The 24410-nt window shown below is 32.5% G+C and overlaps 1 long non-coding RNA gene across 1 annotated transcript in view; it reads right to left on the bottom strand.

Moving 5' to 3' along the window:
* The window catches only part of LOC126736908 (uncharacterized), a 72035-nt gene that overhangs the window by 42471 nt on the left and 5154 nt on the right, over window positions 1-24410 (bottom strand). Inside the window, exon 3 of the long non-coding RNA XR_007660822.1 lies at window positions 9716-9733. This is a non-coding gene — a long non-coding RNA (uncharacterized LOC126736908). The remainder of the gene's footprint in view (window positions 1-9715; window positions 9734-24410) is intronic.

Here is a 24410-nt window from a genome sequence, read left to right as displayed (position 1 = left end):
TTTAATACAAACAATTACATTAGTTATCCTGCCCATTAATAGCAAGGATTTTATTTGGGAAAAAGATGGCAATGTACAAGAAAAATCAAGACAAACAACAACATCATTCGTCGTATAGTTAACAATTAGAGGAAACGCATAATTACATAAGGTCTGTAACATTACTAAACACATAACCACAGGTGTTATATGACGAGCTTAGAATACCTAAGAGAAGAGAAGAGAAACCTCTAGCACTAGAATCACCATAAATTAGTACATTTTAGGCGGTCACTGTATTGTTATTATATTATTATTATTATTATTATTATTATTATTATTATTATTATTATTATTATTATTATTATTATTATTATTATTATTATTATTATTATTATTATTATTATTATTATTATTATTATTATTATTATTATTATTATTATTATTATTATTATTATTATTATTATTATTATTATTATTATTATTATTATTATTATTATTATTATTATTATTATTATTATTATTATTATTATTATTATTATTATTATTATTATTATTATTATTATTATTATTATTATTATTATTATTATTATTATTATTATTATTATTATTATTACGGTGAGTCTCATGAGACCTTTGTACCTACCAATTCCGGTAAATTTTAATGACGAACATTCAAATGATTCATCCACAAATTAAATCTACGACCTCGATACCTCTCTGCTTATACTGCTCAGAGGATTTACCCAACGGCCTCGAAATTCTTATTTCTAAACAGAGGATCTGACAACGTGGCGTGCCTTACACCATCCCACCGCCCAGCTGATTACCCCCACCAGGGTCATTATTCATTTGTTTATGTCGGCCATGTGCGGGCGACAAGATGCGCCGTTCGGCGTTGCCAAGTCACCTACAGCATATTAAATTTTAAGGAGTTGATATATGAAACTGTGAAATTTTTATATGACCGACCAGCTCTGGCCTGGTCGTATAAATAAAATGTTGAGAAATTTTATTGGGCGGATCGTAATAAATGTAGGAATGTTGTGATGTTGAGAAAGAGGCTGATAAAATATATTATGAAACAAGCAAAACTATTTAGTTGTATCGTAAAGGAAAATTAAAACTTGTTTTATCTGTTTAAATATTCAACGATTTTAAGCTGTAAAAGAGAACTTTTGCTTTAAACTTACATAGAGCATATTTAATAATAATTTATTTGTTTGTACAGGACGAGAATATAGGAAATTGTTGGCTTTAGTGTTGTGAAGCTCTGAAAGGGGTTAATAATAGTCACAAAAGTTCCAAAACACAGTGGTCCGTAGCGTACCCAGCTTCAGGGCAGAATGTTTGGAAGGCGCAAGACAAAACAATAATAATCATTTGTAATTTTTATGTACCTATTTATTACACTGGTTGTACAGATAGATACATAAGATTAACATTAAGTCTTCGCGAAGGCGGTATCATTAGTTGCTTATTATTGTATATTACTTATACAGTAGACCTAGAAAATCTATGATAACGAAGACGTCAATATAATTTAATCCACTGACGACATATCAAATGATATAATAATAATAATAATAATAATAATAGACAGTTTATATTTCCTCATAAGATATTACATATGCTCACTCATAGATATAAATAAGTTTACAATATAAATACAAAGAAAAAGAAATCCATCAGTGTATATTAATTCAGCATGTAACTGTAAAGAGGAAATAAAGGTCATGTTTCAGCTACCCTCAGAAGAAGGAGCTGTTAAGACCTTGAATATTACACTTATAATTAAAAAAAAAATCGCGAACCGCATTATAAACTGTACGAGTAGCATGCATACCCTACATCCATAACTAACCGAAAAGAAAAGAAATCTCAATTATCCTAGCTTACTTATTATTTACTAATAGGAGGCAGGAAAGGAGGAACGAGGGATACAGGTATATTAACTGTATTTCTGTTGTAGACTCTTATAGTAGAGAAAAATATACATATAAAAATTTATATTTCCAAACGCGCGCCAGATCCAAACACGGAATCCCGACACAAAAGAGAGCAAAACCAGGGCGACTGATTTACCAGAGATGTCAGTATTAAAAAGAAATAACATAAATTGTTTCAATGCATTAAATATTATTTTGTTTAGATGAAAGAACCATTTTTATTGATTTTTTAAAAGCCGATGTAGATTTAGAAAAATCCCAAATTTTGTATTTATTAATTTTGGACACAATATTGTAAGAAAATTACTTTTTAAAGATTTCTTTCTTATGTAAAGGTATAGACAAAAGGTCATGTCTGCGAATATTTATATTGTGAACGTCAGTACGGTATCTGAGCTTATTATAGAGATATGGTGGTGCTTTAAATTTTATTATTTTATAAAAAAAACATATGGAGTGCAACTCTCGGCGATTTAACATATTAAGCCATTTAAGATCGACTAATTTATGTGATACCCTTTCCCTACGTCTAATTCCACAAATAAACCTTATGCACGAGTTCTGTAATTTTTGAATTCTTGCAGAGTTGGCGTAGTCTAAAAATGGTCCATATACTGTATCTGCATAATTAAAATGGGATAGAATTAATGAGTCGCATAAAATTTTTTTTGTTTCTTTTGACAAATAAGATCTATGCTTGTAAAGTTTTTTTAGCATTGAAAATCCTTTCTTAAGACAACTTGTAATGTGATCTGTGAACTTTAGCTTGACGTCTATGATTAGGCCTAGAGTTTTAGTTGAGACATGAAAAGGGATAAGTTCTCCATTAAGAATTAGCTGGACATGATCCAAAACCGCCCTTCTGCCATTATCACCACAAAATAACATTGCCACGCTCTTGGCTGGATTAAAAAAGATAAAATTAATTTAGTAGCTCTAGTATTAAAACCGAAATAATGTAAAATATTAATCAAAAGTTCGTGATTTAGCATATCAAATGCTTTAGAGTAATCAAGCTGTATTAAAATCATTGCATCACCCCTGTCCAAACTGGCGACACCTCATCAGTGACGTCAGTAAGAGCGGTAACACAGCTAAATCCCTTTCGAAATCCCGACTATTTTTGTAATATAATATTCTTATCAGTAACATAGGCGGTAATTTGTGAATCTGTACGAATTTTAACCAACACGAAAATCAGTGTACAACAATTAATGCCGGTTTGTCTGACCATGAGGCAATAGTGGGATTAGTAAAGCTTAATAGTGCAGCTAATGAGAATAAGTTTGGACGCGATAGACTTTATACTAGAGCTAATTTCGGCAAATTCTCTTTGCTTTGCAATATGTCAAGTTGGAGTAATGTATTGACTACTGTTAACCCACTGCATAGCTTTCATCAAATAGTATTAAACAATTTTAACACGGCTTTTCCTGTTGTCAATATTAAGAAACGAAATAGAAAACCTTGGTATACTAAGGGCTTACGAGTATCTGGGAAAAATATGCGCTCCCTTTTTTACATTAGGAAATACGCTATGAACAATGCAACATTTTTAAATTATTATAACAGATACCGCAAGATTTACGGAAACTCAATCAAAATGACTAAGTGGACCTACTTTCAAAGGAGGATAAATAATTCCTCCAACAGAGCGAAAGAGTCTTGGAAGATTTGAAATGAGCTAAGGGGCAAAAATAATATCTTGGTTATTCCAAGTACCTTAGATTCCAATGTCCTCAATTCCTTCTACTGTGATATTGCTAGTAACCTTGCAGCCAATCTCTCACAAAAAATGGATCCCAGGAGCTATCTCAGCAATGTGGTAGTAGCCGAATCTTTCTTTTTTGCCCCCACAAGTGTAGAAGAGCTTAAACAGTTAATGGTTAATATTAAGAATAAGAGTTCATCAGGTTGGGATGGGCTTTCTCTTAAAATATTTTCTGCTTTACCTCTTCTTGCTTTGCAAGTCTTGGCCGAGTCAATTAACTTTTTATTTATGTTTGGAGTTTTCTATTTATGTCTGGATTGTTCCTCTTTAAAAGAGTGGCGATCGCGACTGTCCTTCTAACTTTAGACCTATAACGTTATTGCCTACTTTAGCCAAGATAGTGGAACGGCTCGTTAAGGTGAGGATGGTTTCATTTTTAAATAGGTTTGGCCTATTGAGTCTTCAGCAGTTTGGCTTTCGTGAGTCTGTGAGCACAAATGATGCTATCTTTAGCTTTCTAGAGCACCTGTACAACCGACTGAATGTTGGTGAAGTTGCAGCAGCGGTATTCTGTGACTTGTCCAAGGCATTTGACTGCGTGAGTCACAGAGTGCTGCTGATGAAACTAGAGCTCTATGGTTTCAGAGGAACTGCCCTTGAGTGGTTTCGTTCCTACTTATCAAATCGTGTCCAGGCTGTCAAACTTAATGGTGGTATCTCTAAGGAACTTAATATAAATGTGGGTGTTCCGTAAGGATCAGTACTTGGTCCTTTACTTTTTCTCATTTATGTAAACTGTGTTTCTCAAATGGAGGCCAATATACGTGCAGATTCGTTAAAAATAAAAGACTGGTGTGATGCGAATTTATTGACATTTAATGTTTCCAAAACAAATATCCTTAATTTTAAATGTAATACAAATGATATATGTTTAAATAATGAAGCCATCACCATGCCACGTTCAGAAAGTTTTTGGGTCTTTCCATAGACAAGTTCCTTAAATTTGAAGACCATATTGTGAATGTATGTAGAAAAGTCTCATCAGGCTGCTACGCCCTAAGGGTTATTGCCACCAGTCTTAATTTCTCCATCGCCAGATCTGCATACTTCGCGATTATCGAGTCGCACCAAAGTATATAGATTTCAACATGCTAGACTGTAAAAACATCTTGTCGGACTTGCATTGTCTTATTTATTTAATGTAACACGACGTTTCAGCACTGGCGGAAGAGGAAGTTCGTAGAGGCAGCTTTCATTTCACAGAATCAGAGGATCTTCAGCCAGCCAAGCGTCGATTTACCCAACATCTGGAAGCCTCTACTCTCAGGACAGTGTAGGATCTAGAGAGACGCGCGTCCTCCCCCCAACTCTTTTCACGGATGACTTCCCCCCCCCCTTCCACATCGCTGCACACATCTAGTATATAAGCCTATAGAATAGTCCGACAAGATGTTTTCACTGTACCATTGTCTACCACCTTCAAAAACATGTTAGACTGTAGTCGCACCTTCGATATGGAATTTGCTTTTGGGGTTCATGTTCAAATTCACTTTTTAGTTCAGTGTTTGTACTCCAGAAAAGGGCCATTAGATATCTATGTGGGGCCAAGCCTCGTGACTCATGTCGCCCGCTTTTTGTAAGTCATAATATTTTAACCCTGTGTTGTATTTTTATTTTGGAAACAGTTTGCTTAGTTTTTAGCTCTATCATATATAGAGGTAGAAAGCTGTTTAATAAACTTCCACTAGAAATAAGACAACTTAAGACTGAAAAAAGCCTACGTACAAGGATGAAAATATTTCTTGCTAGTAAAGCGTACTATAGTTTAGGTGAATTTTTTAATGATTAGCATTTAAGTATTTTTCAAATTTTTATATAATTTTATTTTATTTTAAATTAGTTTCTCGTTTTTATTCCTCTAATGTACAGTCTATTGACTTTGTCTACAACTTCTATGTTTATATTGACAATAAAGCATTTTTTAATTTGAGTTTGAGTTCCGCATAAATTCGATAAAAATTAGAGACATGATTTTTTGAGAAAACGCTCGGACCCGTCGATTTTTGTTTTAAGTTGCACATTATTTCACATACATTTTTGTATACAGGGTGGAACAAAAAAAAAGGTATGACGTCATCGGTCATTTTTTTAAATGGAATGCTATATTTTTTATTGCATTTATGAAATATAGGCGAAATTCTAAGCAAGTTTCGTATAACACACTTTATCTCAAAACTCAACTGTTTCAGAAATATTTACATTTATCCAACAAGAAAGCAAGTAAGTACGTCTATTTAGAAATTAAGATAAAATGGAGGATAAAATGTTATAAACTGTGAAAACTCTTATTAATGTATCAAGTGTTCAAACTGATCCTCATTTACTTCTTGGCAGAAAGCAAGACGGTTTACAAACTCATGTAAAACACTACCAACTATTTCGGGTGATATACGTCTAATTTCATATCTAATTCTCTTTTTCAAATCATTTACATTGTTTGGCTTCTCAATATAAACTTTACTTCTCAGGTACCCCCAATAGAAAATAGTCGAAGGGATTTAGGTCTGGTGACCTGGCCGGCCACTCTATTGGCCCTCTTCGTCCAGACTGTATCCAAGTAATTACGGACATCTCGAATCAAATGTGGCGGTGCGCCGTCTTGCTGAAACCACAAATTATCTGTCGGGACGGCAGAGTCTTGTTCGTCTGGGTATAGGGCAGCCAAAGCAGGGATAAGATCTTCTTGAAGAAAATTCAAATAGCGTTGTTCTGTTGTACTTTATTTTCCACGATACCAGCTCAAACATTAATAGATTTACGGTACTGTGTATGAGCATCAGTTGCCCAGTGTGGATTTGACACTGACCAGTACCGTTGATTGAAGAGGCGAGAAGATACGCATATTTACGGGCAAAAACGTGACCCAAAAAGCGCGCGGCGGGTAGATGGCGCCACGCTCAAACGCGCGCGGAAATCTTTTTGCCGTTTGTGTCTCATTATTGTTTAGCGGAGCTCGCCAGCATCGTCTAAGGGAGTTTTTGCATGTTTGGCGTATTATTTTGTATTATTATTGTTTTGAATTATGTCAAATTCAAGCAAAATTAACGAGTGTGCTTATCGGGGATGTACTAATACTAGGAAGAGAAAAAACAATTCTCTTAGTTTTTTGAAAATTCTTTTAGTTTTTTTAAATGGGAAACTGAAAAATACCAGCAAACGAGAGAAAAACAAACTTCTAAGAAGCCGCATAGCAAAATACGTATCGTATCTAATTAATGATTGAAAATTAAATCTTGCCTCTTCAGTCAATGTTTAAACAAATAAAATAAAAAATATTGATAAAGATTGTTTAAATAATCTTTATATGTAAATACTTTTACTACCATTTATTTATGATTATTTCGTTATGTAAAATTTTCTGCTAAAAATATATACGAGCTCCGTCTTATTTCAGTTGGCCCGCTTAGTAAAAAATGAATTTATTATTCTTTTATCGAATCTTTATTCCACAATATTACAATACCAAAAAGTATCTCATATAAACATTATGTGTTATCTCTAAAATTAGATTTTGGTTGATTGATAAATTTTTGAATCATATTTTAAATAGTAGAAATAAATTTCTTGTTTCTATTTTTTATTTTATCTTAACTCTTTAGGCATATACAAAGGTTCTTTTCATTAGGTCCGAAATCCACTAGCAAGAAATTTGGGATAGTTTTAATCAGGGGTAGTATCAGAACTTAATAAACCCCATGCCTCAAAGAATTGCGACTGTTTTAAAAAATAAATATATGTTCAATATAAATGAGTTTACTTTCCCATTTTGTTGTGTTTATAGAGTAAGTAAAGCTTATTATTTGTTTAAAACTATATAACACTATAAAATTTGTCTTTTTTTTGGGGGGTTTAAACAGAAATTATTAAGAATTTTCAATTGGGCCAACTGAAGTGGGACGGGGCTCGTATAATATGAACAATGTAATTACATGGCGATTATTCATAATGCCCAATGCCCGGGCAATTTAAGAAATATGATGCTATTTATCAAACCAGAATATTAACCCAAAAATAATCCAATTTTACCATTTTCTTTGGTTGGATATATAGGGTTGGATTGTTTTTGGGTTATGTATGCTGCTTATGTATTTTTGAAATCAATTATTTTCTTGGGTATTGGTAATTGTTAAAACATAAAATTTATCTTGCTTTAACATATAATTTTAATAACGTTTCGGTCTTCATATTCTTGACCTTTATCAAATCTACAATAGACATTTTTAGATTTAAAAAAAATACATTTAAAAGTTTTCAGCTAAAAACTTACCCTATAAAACATAAAAGTCAATCTAAAGGTGAGTAACATATACAGGGTGTTCCGTTGATCATGTTACAAACTTCTATGGCAGATAGAAAACGTCAAAAGAAAAACAAAAGTTCATATAAACATGGGTCCGGAAAAGCTTCCTCAGGGAGCTAGAGCTCTTTGAAAATAACCTTTAAAAACTAGTTTTTTTTTATAGCTCTGGAACTACTTTAGCTACCGCAACCAATTTTGGGAGGTAAATTATTGTTAGTACGTTTATTCTTTTAAACCTACTAAATAAAAAAAATATTTACCAGGGGCTTCAGAATCAGGAGAGTATTTGGTAAATTTGGGCCCATTTCTTTAAGACTTTAATTTCTGCCCCAACATGGTTTGGACATTAGATTATGATGTTCCTATACTTTTTACATAAAACCCTGGCCAGCGCGCTCACCAGATTTGACACCCTTAGATTTTTTTCTTTGGGGGCATATGAAAAGTCTCGTATATGAAACTCCAGTCGAGTCAGAAGAAGACCTGGTGGCCAGAATTTCCGCAGCTGCTGAAGTAATCCAAACCACGCCTGATATTTTTAACCACGTCAACCTTAATATGGTGCGTAGATACAATAAATGTATCGATTGTGGCGGCCGGCATTTTGAGCAACTAATATTTTAAGTTTATTTTTGTAATACCAATTTTTAATAAAATTTGTTTACGTTTCTAAAATTGTTAATTTGTTGGTTTTTTATTACACTTAAAATCATTTAAACATTTTATGCCTCAAGGTAATTAAAGTAAAGTACCAATTTAATAAAGTGGCTACCTTAACTTTTTTTAAACATTTATTTTATATTTACGCCAGATTTTTTTTTTAATTGTTTATTAATAATACTAGATAATTCATTTTTGTATCTCATAACTTGCTTTTCGTCAATTTTCACAAAAACGGTGATATTTATCATTTACCGACTTTTACTAAGAGCACCTTTTTTATGTAAAAAGCATAGGAACATCATAATCTAATACCCAAACGGGCAGAAATTAAAGTCTTAAAGAAATGGGCCCAAATTTACCAAATACTCCCCTGATTCTGAAGCCCCTGGTAAATATTTGTTTTATTTAGTAGGTTCAAAAGAATAAACGTACTAACAATAATTTACCTCCCAAAATTGGTTGCGGTAGCTAAAGTAGTTCCAGAGCTATTAAAAAAAACTAGTTTTTAAAGGTTATTTTCAAAGAGCTCTAGCTCCCTGAGGAAGCTTTTCCGGACCCATGTTTATATGAACTTTTGTTTTTCTTTTGACGTTTTCTATCTGCCATAGAAGTTTGTAACATGATGAACGGAACACCCTGTATATGTTTTTAAGGTTAATTTTTTTTCAAGGTATTTTTCTTAAGTTTATAAGCCGTAGGCCCAAAAGCTTAAAACACTTTACCATATGTATATTTTTGCACCTTGTATAAAAAATAACAGCCTCTGGTTCTGCCGAAATGTAGGCAAACTCTATAATATACTGTACTTTTAAAAATAAGCAAAATTATATTACTTATTAGATTTTATACTTAAAAATTAGAAAACAAAACAAAATATGAAACTAAACCTTTCAATATTTTCTCCCAAATTTATACTATGGAATATGCGAATATGTCCTCAAACAGAAATAGCGCAATGCGAAAACTCCCATTTCTCTGCGATATTATGTCTGGTAATTTTTAATACCAAGGCTGCCAAGCGAGTTTCATCATTCCTACGTATGGGGGCGCCACCTCTTAGCTTCTAAATTGCTAGATAAAGCAAAGAACGGCTGGCTGCCGCGGTCACGAAATTTTATACAGTATTTGCGCATCTTTTCCCTTTTCAATCAACGCCAGTACCGACAATTTTGCCGATTTACGACACCGTTTAAACAAAAAGTTGCTCGTAAAACAAAACTCGTAACACAAACTGACGGTTATTATTGCAAATGTTCATCATTTGCTCGCAAAATTGGTTTCTTCGAACAAGATCGTCCTCATTTAATTCGTGTATTAGTCTAATTTTATAAAGGTGGTATTCATTTGCTTTCAAGATGCGTCTTACTAACGTTCCGGCTATATTATTATCAACTGAAATTTGTGAAGTTGCATTGTTTGGATTTTTTCGACAGAGAGCAGAACGTTTAATTTTGTTTCTTCAGAAATTTTTTTGGCGACCTGATCTTGGCAAATCTCTAACATGACCTAAAGTTATGAATTTGTGCTCTATTCTACTAACTGTTGACTGAGAAATAGAATGGTTTGGGTATTTGGCATTTAACAGTTCACTTACATCATCAAAATTTCAATTCGTTGGGTTTCCGTTAAAATAGTCATAATTTATTCTGATAAAACCTATTAATTTTTTAACTGACAGTGACATTCGAAAATGGAGATTCTTTACAAGTGCAACCATGGAAATAGAAATAATTGGCAGTGTTACATTATTTTTAGCCTCGATTTTACCTTAATTTGTAAATAGACGTAATTATTTGTTTTCTTGTTATTTAAATATAAATATTTCTGAAACAGGTGAGTTTTGAGGTAAGGTGTGTTATACGAAACTTGCTTGGAATTTCGCCTATATTTCATATTATGTAATAAAAAATATAGCATTCCGTTTAAAAAAATGACCGATGACGTCATATCTTTTTTTTTGTTCCAACCTGTATACAAAAATGTATGTGAATCAATGCGCAACTTAAAATAAAAATTGACGGGTCCAAGCATTTTTTCAAAAAATCATGTCTCTAATTTTTATCAAATTTATGCGAAACTTTAGGCGGTCACTGTATTATTATTAATATAGTAAACAGTTACGCCGCGCCGGCGCCACACATTGAGGTGTATGTTGAGGCCAACATTTGCACCAACTTGAGAACGTTCGTGGTACGTTCTAATAAAGCGCCTACACATTGGCACCAAACTCATTCCTTTGTACAGGGTGTCCCAAATTCGAGGGCGACCATTGGAATCTCGGAAACCGTAAGAGTTACCGGGTCGGTTAAATGGAGGCAAAGTTGCGCAATTTGGAGCTTAATAAAATGACATTTAAAAAGTTTTAAAATTCCGGATACTTCCGGAGTTATCCGAAAAAAATCGAAAATTGTCAAAATCGTTTTTACCTTCTACCGACTTTATTTAAAGATACATCGGAAAACTAAAAACAGTTTTTCATTGCCAGTTTTTATGTCCTACAGCATGACGCAAAAAAATTAATCCGACGTTTAATTTTTTTTTCGACCATCATCAACTTTATTTTTTCTTATGGGCGCCATATCGGATATTCTCATTTTTAAAAAGTATTTTTAATTGCCTTTAACATGGGGTATCGCAATTGCATGTCAGATTACTGCTTCTAGTACTTCCCATAAGAACTCAATGGGATAATATCAAGGAGATTTGTTAACAAGTTTATCTGGGAAATTATCATCAACTCTATTTTATATATGAACCAAAGTTATGAAATAGCCTGTATTCAATTGATACATTTTCATTGAATCGGTTTAACAAAAACTATATCAAATACAGAGTATTTTATAGCTTCAGCTTATATAAAATCAATTTATTTGGAAATCCCATTGATATATATATGGAAATTATATTAATATATCCATTTTTTAGTAAATACCAGTTTGGTTTCAGGACGGATCGCTCTACACAAGATGCAATTTTGTCCCTATATTCATATGTTTTGTCTAATTTCGAATTAAACAATAAATGTGTAAGCCTATTTTTTGATTTAAAATAGGGCGTTTGATGTAATAAATATTAACCTAATGGTGGATAGATTTAATGACTGTGGTATACGTGGTCTTGCCCATAAATGAATTAAATCCTACCTGACCGGTAGATATCAAAAATCGATATTAAAGAATCGAAATGTTTCAGTTGCGTCTGAGTCCCTACCAGTTGTTAGTGGTATCCCACAGGGTAGCATTTTGGGGACACTGTTATTTGTTGTATTTTTTGAAAGCATCTTGGATGAATTTCCTGACAACCATATAGCTGCATTTGCAGACGATGTTGTTATATTAACGTCGAGTGGTGACATAGAAGAACTATCTTGAGGTTCAACCAGGGTAGTTGACTGAATGATAAGTATCAGTAGCAGGAACAGCCTAGTCCTTAATGAGTCAAAAACTGAAATGATATTTTTTAGTCTTACTGATTTGAATAAAAGCTTGCTTGTTAAAATTCATACCAAAACCATAGAACAAAATAAGGTTGTCAAGTACTTAGGAATATTAATCGATGAACATCTTAGTTGGTCTTATCATGTAGATATGGTTTTAAAGAAATTATCAATTTATGCCTATCTGATCTGGCAGTTATGTAATAAAATCGATATTGGCCTGATACTTCTTTATTACTATGGTTATGTCCAGTCATGTTTGTCATATGGCATAATCTGTTGGGGTAACTGTTCTAGAAGTGGTGAGGTTCTTACGGCCCACAAAAACATAATTAGAATTATTTTATTTAAGCCTTATACATTTTCTTGTAGAACACTCTTTCCAGACTTAAAAATTATGCCACTTCCTTGCCTATTTATGTTTTCAACTCGGTCATGCATATAAAGCGTAACCTGTCTGATTATTCTGTCTAGAGGTACCCACTATGAACTCAGGGTTAACTTAAATTTGGATTTACCCAAACATAAATTAACCAAAGTGGCAAACAGCCCAGTAGTTTTACCAATTAAATTATACAATAATCTTCCCATTGAAATAAAATAAATTGAGATGGTTAATAACTTCAAAGATTCATTAAAAAGAATTTTAATTAAAAATTCCTTTTATACGGTAACAGAATACTTAAATTACAGCGTCTCATCCTTACTCCCATAATTTGTATTGTTTGTTTGTCAAAAGCTGTAGTTTTCTTATATTCTTAGTCTTTAGTTAATTGTAGATTTTTTATTGTTTTTTTCTTAAGGCCTTTTAAAAGTTGTATGTTTAGGTCTTATAATTTTATTTTTTGACATTATCCGATACTTATTTGTATGAGTCTATGGAAATAAATATTTGAGTATTGAGTAGTATATATCTTTCTCTCTTGCACTCATGGGTTTCTTATGGGAAGTACTAGAAGGAGTAATCGGACATGCAAGTGCGATACCTCATTTTAAAGGCAATTAAAAATACTTTTAAAAATGAGTAAACCAAAAAAAAATCCAATATGGCGCCCATAAGAAAAAATAAAGTTGATGATGAAAAATCGAAACGTCGGATTAATTTTTTCTGCGTCATGTTGTAGGACATAAAAAGTGGCAATGAAAAACTGTTTTTAGTTTTCCGATGTCTCTTTTAATAAAGTCGGTAGAAGGTAAAAAACAATTTTCGATTTTTTTCGGATAACAAACGGAATTTTAAAAATTTTTAAACGTCATTTTGTTAAGCTCCAAATTGCGCAACTTTGCCTCTATTTAACCGACCCTGTAACTCTTATGGTTTCCGAGATTCCAATAGTCACCCTCGAATTTGGGACACCCTGTACAACAAACAAACACTAAGGCGACTTTGTTTATTAATACCCAGAGAGAATTAACTTTCAGTAATCGATCACGAGAATAAAATAAGATATGCAATTGGTGGTACAGGTGGCGCTGGCACTGCGCTGGCCCCACCACCGCTACAACCGGCAACCCGGTTTTGTAATTGTTTGGTGTTGTATATTTCCTTTTGTGTTCGGTGTTTGTTTCATGTTTTGAGTATTTAACATGCTTAAAATCCAGTTTAGGGATCTATTAGAATCTTTGATGTGTCGCAGATGCCGCACTAATTGATTTTACATAGTCCGTGCGCCTATGTCGTATTTATTGTCGCATGATATACATGTTTAAATGGCAAAACTTTATATAATTTATCTATGAAATCGTTTTAAATATACGTAAAATCCCATATTTTACACTATTTTTTCTTTTTCTTTCGAAAATGTTCATTTTTAGAAAGAAAATAATATAAAAAAATTGACCGCGGACTAAAATCCAAGCATTTTACAAAAAAATTTAAACACTCCCAGCACTCACAGACTTCTCACCTCTTTTTAGCCAGTCTATTAAACAAAGATAAAACACCTGCGTTCTGGCAATTTCTACTTTAGGCTGTGCAAGTGATTGTCTATCTCTCTCTATCCCACTGATTTCGAGGATTACGGGGCCGTACCCAGATATATTTTTGGGCTGTTTTTGTATTACTTTCGTCGTGTTTTTAAAGAAATCTTTAAGAGTGCGGTCCACCACGTGACAAAATCGGTTTCGAAGCGCGACAGTAGTTTCGTGGCCGGTGCAGTTTTCGCTGAAAGTAGCAACACTGGCTGCCATAATTACCCACTCCACCGTTCCCTTCTCCCTGATATATCGAATCTCGATTACCAGGGACGCAAGTCAACTGGTCTTACTTCTTGTTAGGTTTATTAACTACTTTATATGTTATAAAGTCTTACATATGTACATACAGGGTGTTTCGGGAGGAAAAGGAAATATTTTGGGAACATGTTCAGAAGGTCAAAATAAGATAAATTAACTCATATGTTCTAATCTGATTCTCGACCGTTTCAGAAATAATCGGTTCTGAAGTTTATTTGTAAGATTGTTGGCCGTTTTGTTCAAACGTGGCATGAGGATTTTCATCTGACTACCGATGTTCATTGTGTCGGTTATTAATTCCATTGCGGATAAAATGAGCTTCATCGCTAAATAAAATGTAATTATGTAGGTCTCGATTTTGTGGGATCCATTCACAAAATTGAACCCCTAAGCCAAAATCACCTTCTTGAAGATGTTGAACCGGTTGAATATGGATAGGCTTAAAACCGTTTTTCCTAAGTGTCTTCCAAACGTCTACATGTGATGCTAATCGAAGTTCTTTTGTAATCCGCCTCGTACTAACACTCGGGTTCTCTTCAGCCATATCCAGAACATTTTCTTCATTTTCTACATTTAGTCCGCCTCTCGTTCAGAATTAATTCTTATGCTTGGAAAGATTCCTGTTTCCTGAGCGTTTGCAAAAACTGTCTGACAAACTTTTCGATTAGGAATTCTTCGATTTGGAAAACCACGTCGGTATTCATCAACAGAACGTAATGCGCTACCATTACAGAAACCATACACGAATAATACTCCCTATGGGTGAATGTGTGAGACATTACATAATGGAACCGTTTGCAACGAGGTTTCAGGCTAATCACGCGCAACTGGGATATACACTAAACTAGTTTTAAACCATTCCAAATATTGTGCTAGAACAAACCTAATGATTATATTGTACTATAATAATATGTTTGATTCTTCTGCTTTGTCTCTAAGTGGTATTCCTTTTGGATAAAGTGGATCAACTTCCGGTAAAAGGTAATGTTCATAAAATTATTTTAGTTTGGGCAACATTTTAACTCTCCAAAATGCTTCATTACAAGGAATCTTCAAGAAAAACGACTATTAAAAATTATAAGGCATAGCTATAATGAATAATGGTGATGTTTCATATTTTAAAAATCATAATACATTTTTCAAAAAAGAAATACATTATGTAGTATGTAGTTAAAGTAAGAGTTAAAATTATACCTTTATCGCAATATTATTGATCTTATAACATTTTTTTGAAATGTCCTCAACGAAAGTTAAATTTTAATACTGTTAAAATTACGGATTATCGGCTGAATGAGAACTTATTAATACAATGATTTACCTTCTATACAATTAATCCAAGAGGGCTTTATACTACAAAGAAACAGAATTTTCTTTTTGTAACTTGCAACTGTCCCTGGATTTGATAGTAATAGTTGTGGTTCCTTTTTAGATGTAAGGAACCATTTTCAATGATAGCAAATGTAAGTTTTTTTCTCTAATTCCCATTTCAGTACTAATTTTTGAAATTACAAATGGGCATTTAATTTTAATAATTTGAACGGAGACTCGTACTTAGAGATAAACCATTAAATGTTAAGCAGAACATGTATTTTATGTAAGATATATGTTCGCGCATTTTTCTCGACAGGTACGCAATTATCTTGACGAATAATATCCCGAAAGTTGGATTGGCCGTGGAGGACCTTTGCTTTGGCCTGCGCGTGGTCCAGACTTAAACCCCATGGACTTCTGTATTTGGGGATATTTGAAATCAATTGTTTATGATAGTCCTATAATTAATAATCTAAATGAACTAAATGTAAAAATTGTAAAATCTGTAAATATGTTAAAAATAATGAGGATCTTCTTTTTAAAATACGGCAGATATAAGAATTAACAAAAGTCGTAATATTTTTTTTAAAATAATCTTAGGTATTAATTTTATTTTATTTAGGATTGCATTGCTAAAAATCTAGTAAATTTAAGTCATTCACATATTATGAAAACCTAAAAGTGCGATTATGTTCTAAAAAAGTAAAAACTAACGCGACGAACGCCCTCTACCAAAAACACGGAAACTGTATAAAACTCCAAGTCACCGGTCTCAAATAACTTTAAAATTGTATAATAAATAAAATCGGTTACATATTTCGCTCTTATTACGAGCATCTCTAGACCATACTGAGGAAGACCACCTTGTACACTTATTAATTACAAAAAAAAAGCATTATATTTATAGTTTAGGTGAAGTTACTTGGACAAGTATAAAAACTAAAAACGTTTAGCACGCGGCGGTTTCTTTATAGGGCATTGGCGTGCATATAACGTGTTGTTCTCTGGCTTAATATATATAGTAAAAATTTAGTTAAAAGTTATTTTACAACCAACAAAAACATTTATCAAGTCACGCAAAAGTCGTGGTTAGATTTAATGGAATATACACAGTTTTTTTTTAATTATTAAAAAAATTGTCAAAAAGTTGGGTGGTTTGTTGTTACATAGGTATAAAATAATGTCGTGGCCGTGCTGCAATAGAATATTGTTATACTTGCCTCCGCTGATATTTGTTTCGATAAGCTCAAAAATTTCCGCTGAACAATGAATTTTCATTGAAATGAAATTGAAAATGAAATTTTTGGGCTTATCGAAATCAAGTATAAATGAAGTTAACTATGTATTTTGCACCCACATTTTTTTACGTTCAAAAATGCTTATCTATTTAGCATCACTATCCATCTCTTCAGAACTGGATTCGTCATTGGCATGAATTATAATTGGATTCATTCGCGGTATCTATTATATCTATTTAAATTATTGTATTTAAGACTTATTGAACTTACATTAAAGTAAATATAACGAAAGGTTTTGTTAAAAATTTAAATTCAAATATATTTTAAATATGTGAATAAGTCTATTTTCTTCTTTTCAATATTTGAGCGTATGAGATAGTATTTTCTAAATTGATATTTAATATAAGTGACATAATACCCAAAATAAGTGACTCGTTAATTTTAATGTCAAAAATTTAATTTAACCTTCAATTTTTATCTTAAAAAAACAGTACTGTATTTTTTTTGTTAAGCAAATATTAATGATATTTTTTAAAGTACATTATGTTTAAAAATTATAATTCAGGTTTAAAATATATTCAGGTCAAAAATGACACGTGTTAAAAAATTGATGCTCTCTTAAAATTTGATCGGTAAAGCGATCATAAACTAACAGATTATGAAATGCCTAAAAATACCTATTTACCACAACTATTCGATTCATTATCACTAGTATTAAAAGGCCGCAAAAATTTCATTTTTATTGTTCAAAAGTTGAGACGAAAGTAAATAAAAGAAAACATCAACAGTATATAACAAATAGAATAACAACAAGAACTACAGTATAATATAAACGCGAAACCGATTTTAGGGTGAGCCAAGTCTTCACCATGCTAATTTTAACACACTCACAAAATTCAAAATTGTTTTAATTATTACCATATACAGACCTATATATTATGGCAGGCATCTTAAGAAATGGTTGATTCTTCGCAACATTATTTCCACGTACAAAGAGGTGGTCCAATAGCGCCCCAACAAGAAATATAAATTTAAATATTTTTTAAACAAATTTTCAAATGGCACATTTTTAGGCTCAAAAATGCGAAACTTCGTCCTAAATTTAACCATCTTCGTAACTCTTATATTTACCGAGATCCCAATAGTGAGCTAGGAATTTGTAACACGTCGTATAATATATAATATCTAATAAAAAATTACGTTTATAAATAATGGAACACAATAAAAGTTAATATTTTGCTTATATTTGTTTAGTTGAAGAAAACTGTAAAATAAAAATAATGAAACGTATAAAATAATTGCATTTCCTATTTTTGAGCGCGTGACTGTGTTTCCTATTTCCGGCCCGTCCACAATTCAATCCCAGCAGCATCGAGAGAATCTCGTATCTTCGTCTGTTTCACGTTATCCGCGCCGAACTTGCCTATCTTTATCTGACAAATATTGATTGTTGAACGGGCCGCCGCGCCGGAGGCTGTGCTGGAAAGACTCGAATCCAACGTAAATATATACGGGAATCGATCACTAAATATCGTAATATATTTTGCAGTTTATTTTAATGCGTATATGTAGTATGTTGATTGTATTTTGTACATACTCAATTTTGGAGCTTGACCAAGTCACTTCACCTAAACTATACCAGACGTTTTTTGAAATACGTTTTTTACTTTTACGAAAAGTAGCTAAACCTAAATGTTTTTTATCCACAACGTTTCGTTTTCTACGACCCATAACGAAAATTTTTAAACAACGACGAAAGTACACAATCACGAAAGTACAAAACACAATGCACTAATAAAATAAAGGAAAATAATAATTGCGAATATCACTTAGAATAAAATCAAGACTACTTAGCACTACCCGTTTATCAAAACCGTTTCGGCCAATGAAAGCTGACCGGCAAATATTGCGCGTCCTAAGAAACAAGAACGGTGTTGCCAGATCTGCCTAAATATCCTATGGAGACCCAATTTTTAGCCAAAATTATTATTATTTTTTGGGTTAGGTTTTAAAAGAAACCAAAAATGTTTACAACATATATATTTCGTGTGTTATGTTTTATTAGATTTAAGGAACAGGGGATGGTCAATTTTACATTGTTTTAATAAAAAATAAAAATTTTCAACATTGTTTTTTTTGATTTTCAAAATTTTAAATAGCATCCCGTCTAGATAATCCAATAAACAATCCCTACACAAAATTTGAGCTTTCTAACTTTTTTTGTCTTGGTACAGGAGCTAACCCCGTTTTACGCAGGTAGACCTCCCTCTTAAGGATGGATCTATCACCTTTAATAGTTGGGAGAGGGGTCATGTGAGGTTATTATTATTTGATGGGTTTTGCCGGTTTTGCTTTTTACACGCTTATGAAAGTGGAGAATTTAGAATATGGCCTGTATTCGTCTAAATTTCTTGCAGTTTTTACTGTGAGGAAGTGTGTTTTTTTTTATTTGTGTTTGTGGATTTGTTTTGGTATGGTGTTTGTGCGGGCTTATGAAGACCGTGGGTGCACAAGAAAGACAATAACATTTGTGATGAAAACAATAAGAGTGATCTGAACAGTGATTTAGACTCAGATAGTTCTGATAGTTCATTTTCTAGTATTGAGGAAGCAGAAGAAGAAGCTCGAATACTCGAATTGTCAGGTGGGGTATAGAATATTTGGAGATAATTAAATAATTTCGGGAGGAAGAAAGATCCATATATTATTTAGACGAAACATGACACGGCAAAAAAAGTGTTGGACTTTTGTAGTCCTAACAAATGTGTCCTAAAAGATGTTCCACGAAACAGGGGATCTCTGATGATCATTATTCATTGTGGTTCAAAAGAAGGTTGGGTGAAAGATGGACTGAAATTGTGTGGCAAAAAAATAGAAGAGTGCAATGTGGACTATCATAAAATTATGCATGCAGATATATTTTAAACCTCGTTTGAGAAAACATTAATTCCAGATTTAAAAAAAAACAGTGCAATTTTTATGGATAATGCATCATACCATTCACATAAATTGGAAATGCAGACATTTTTATTAAAATATGATCTCTATTTTCACGAATCTTATACAAAGAAATAATTACTGGAATGCTGCTGTCCTCAGACTTCCTTCGTATTATTGTATATTTAATCCTATCGAGTTGGGTAAAAGTAAAAACTAAAAAGGAGTATTCTTAGGAAAAATAAGTATCCAAAATTTGATAAAAAAATTATAAATTTGATTAAGGAGGAAGTTATGAATTAAGGAGAGGAAGAGTGGAGAAAGTCTGAGGACAAAATTATAAGATGTGAAGAGGAACATCGTAATTTGCATAAGATTATATTGAATGGAGGGGACCGTTTCATTATAAACTTGTATAATGATGAATCTAATGCAGAAATTGAAGATCTGTGGCTGAGCTAGTTATTGTTTCATATGGTAAGAAAACCCTATTTTTATTAATTAAACATGTTTAAAATTTTGTTTTTTACAGCGTACTGCTCCTGTTGTCCTTCAGCGATACAATAAGACTACTGCTTCCTTCATTCTCTGGGAAAAAGTCCCTTTTTTGCCATAGTAAGAAAACCCTATTTTTATTAATTAAACAAGTTTAAAATTTTGTTTTTTACAGTTTTTTGTCCATGATTTGTCTTACAGATACACTATAAAACCAGTTTAATTTTTTTTTTGCAGTTACTGCCACACTTGTTCTGTCCCGGGGAATTAAAACTACTTCTTTCATAATTCACTGGAAGAAAAAAGCTATTTTACATCTGAGTTACTCGATACTTAAAGCATCTACCTTGTTTTGTGCAAGTGTTACTACAGAATCATTCTTTCTCAGTGTTTCGGGAAATATATCTTCACTATGACTTTCTGCCATAACATGGCATTGACGGCGACGACCATTTCTTAATCTTAAACTTAAAGTTTTATATTCAGCATCAGAAAAGGAGACCCGATAGTTTATTTGATTAAACGGTTCTAAACCAACCACCTTTAAAAATGGAACAGATTTATAAATCAATTTAGCGGAATAGTGATTAAAATCAAAAAAATCTTGTTCCCTCATTTGAAGAATGGTATACGGTTTTCTGGAATTAACTTTAAGAAGTATCCTAATTAAAGAAATGGGAGATGAATATTCAGATTTACTTATTTATTTAAAATGCGCTCAATTGAGCTATGAACCGAATCGCAGGATGCACGAGTGACCTGGTACGGACAATTTCATTGTAATCTTCTTTAAACTCGAGCTGATTTGTAAAAGATGAGCAATAGCATAACTCATCAAGCTATTACGATTTTGTGGGACGCAGCTATCGCTCCATAAAATTAATTCTTCTAATAAAGGATAATCCTCTGTAATCCTTTTAAGAATTTTGTAGACAGCGCTTGCGATGTCATTACCAGAACGGCTACGAATAGCTTCCGACCAAACTGCACAATAAACTTTTTGGTCCACTGAAAAATGTGCAGTCAAGTTGTAAAAGTTAAGTTTGGACTTATAAAAGAAGTTTTTTACGCCACCCTTTGGGCAAGTTAAAACATTTTCTAAGTCAAAATTTAAAATTGGTATGCCACTTTCTTTGTCTTTTTTTTTTCTCCTCTCTCATAAGATTTTTTTCATTAATATGCTTCTCAAATTCTTCTCTCTTTTCGTCAGTTAACGTATTTTCTTTTTTCTTTAATTCAACTTCGGCACACAGATCACATAAATCTTTTATTGGTTTATTAAAAGAGTAACTAAACTCGGTACAGAAAATTTCACGATATTTGTGAAATTTCACGGGTATTAGACCTTTTCCTGCTACATATTCTTCGTATAGGTTATACATTTTTTTAATGGACAGGTCACCTTCTAGGTATTTTCTTTTGGTTTCTGCCCGGCAATAATGACTCTCTATTACTGGAAACATTTTAATATGTTTTTTTACCAGATTTATCGACTCTTCAGGAATACACTTCTTTTTATGTTGTCCCTGTGTACTTTTATTGAGTGTGTGGGAACTCGTTGCATGATTATGGATGGTATATATGGGTTTTTGGCTTATAATAATCTTTGCAGACCTGTATTCTATTATTATTTAAAATAAAATAATAGCCATAAGTATTATTTTTTCTTGAATTTTCCGATTTTTTTCCCTTTCTTTTTCTTTCAACTGTACACTTGGTCGTCGTATTTAATATAAACATTCTCTTTTCGTTGGCATCTAGCTTATAATAGTTTGAAAAAAAAAATTTTTCTCTCGTCTTCACCTATTTTTGTAGCACACTTAAAGTAACATCTATTCAAACAATCTTTTTTTGTTACAATTTTTCTAGCAGGACGAAGCTTTTTTCTTGATGACACGTATTCCAGTCCCCTATCATATTTTTCTTTTCGAATATTTTGTGCCCAGGATTTCAAGTTCCTAGTTCTTTTACGTGAGAGCTTTTTTTTAGTTTTTTGCACCACTATATCGGGCTCTATATCTTCGTTTTCAACAAGGTGTTGTACGGGGCTTTCGACTACGTGATTATTGGGCCGATCTAGGGGATCATCCACTAGATACTCCCTCGGGGTTTCTAAGGAGCTTTGTATGGGAGGTTCTATGGAAACTTCGCCAGGGTGGTCTATGGAATGGTCTAGGGAGCGGTCCTGGGAATAGTCCGTAAAATGTGCCTCAGGGTTAAGTTGGGTTGGGAATAACTGCCGATCTACTGCACTGTAAGGTTATTCACAAATTTAATAATGATGATTCCACGGCCTTAAAAATAATAAGTAAGAGCAAAAAGTTCGGGCTCAGAGTCCGAAGTCTCCGGTTGACAAGGAATATCAATTTTCTTGCCCCGTATTGTAATGCTAAAAATATTCGAATACGTATTCTTGGAACTATAAAAAAAACTTGTCTTACACCTACCTTATGTCTTTTTTAGACTTCTTTTGAGGTGGTTTAAATTCTGCATCTTTGTCAGAATCATAATCATCACAAATATCAGATCCCTCATTACTGCTATTTATTTTTTGATGTTAAAAAAATACAAAAACATACACGACGTTACTCCGCAAAATATAAATAATACTGAAAAACCTAACCTTAATTATACAAAATCACACGAATAACACCAAAAATTGAAACTTACAAGGGTGTATGTTGCAACATAGTACCTTGTTATACTCAAACACCAAAAAAATTTAAAAAAATGAGTATATCATAGGTGTATGTTCAACATAGTACTATTTTACTGAATTTTGAAATTTTTAGGACATACACCTTTGGTATTTTTATGATTCTAAGATTACTGTTTGCTTAATTTTAGTTTTAAAAGGTTCTATGTATACCTTATTACACATAGAACTGTGTTATGCCAAAATCTAAAAATTTCCAAATTTGTTACATACACCCTTGTAATACTAGGGCAGCGTTTAGTTAATAGTATAAAGAATCTGAGGTACTAAAGACTAATTAATACTAATTTTGAGGGGGCATACCACTTTGAGAATGATTATTAGAGATACGTCAGTTGGCATATGGAATGCTTTGCAACAAGAGTATAATTATGTATATACACTAGAAATTTGGACTGATACCGCAAAGCGTTATTGGGAACTCTGGAATCTATCAAACTGCATTGGAAGTATAGACGGGAAGCACATCAGATTAAAATGCCCTTCAAATACTGGGTCGGCACATTTTAATTATAAAGGATATTTTTCTGTGGTACTATTGGCAGTGTGTGATGCCAATGGTATGTTTTTAACAATAGAGGTGGGTGAATTTGGCAGGAATAGCGACGGGAGAGCTTTGAAGGAGAGTGCATTTGGTAAAGCTTTGTCAAGAGGAGTGTTAGGAATACCAGACACCAAATCACTTCCAGAAGAAATAACAAATTTCCCATATTTTTTCGCAGCTGATGAGGCTTTTCCGCTGACACAAAACATTTTAAAACCCTATCCCAAGCGAAATTTAACAAACAACACGTCCATATAATCATAGAATAACCAGACAAACCAGACCAAATAACCAGACAATTCTCTCCTTAGCCTATGATATAATACAACATTTTCGGAACGAGTATAGCAATCCTGTTGGTTGAAATGCTTGGAAAGATATGAGTTTAAATTGTTGGTATATTATGGTAAAAATAAGAAAATATGAACGTTATATTTTTAACACAAAAAACTGTTTTCTTTAATTCACGGCAGTACTATAAAGCCGTGGCTGTGTACAGTTACTCCCAAAAGTATTTGGACAACAAGTATTTTCAATAATATTCTTACATTGTAATTATAATAAATAAAATCTGCAACCTAATAATAATTATGAATATTTCTTAATGACTATCGAATATAATTACGATATATTTAGTTTAAAAAAGATGTACATAGTCAAACAGTATTGCAAAATACAAAATTAATAAAATATGCAAAAGTATTTGGACGGGGTATAAATTCTTTTAATAAAAGAATCGAAATCGAGAAACTACTATTGCTGAGCATGAAGTTATAATTAATTTGTTTATGTTTTACCTATCTATTATTGATTTATAATACCTTAAAAACGGAATA

The sequence above is a fragment of the Anthonomus grandis genome, chromosome 5, assembly GCF_022605725.1.
Source record: "Anthonomus grandis grandis chromosome 5, icAntGran1.3, whole genome shotgun sequence".
Classification (NCBI taxonomy): Eukaryota; Metazoa; Arthropoda; class Insecta; order Coleoptera; family Curculionidae; genus Anthonomus; species Anthonomus grandis.
The sequence above is the reverse complement of the archived record's forward strand: the minus strand, read 5'-3'. Positions and strand labels throughout refer to the sequence as shown.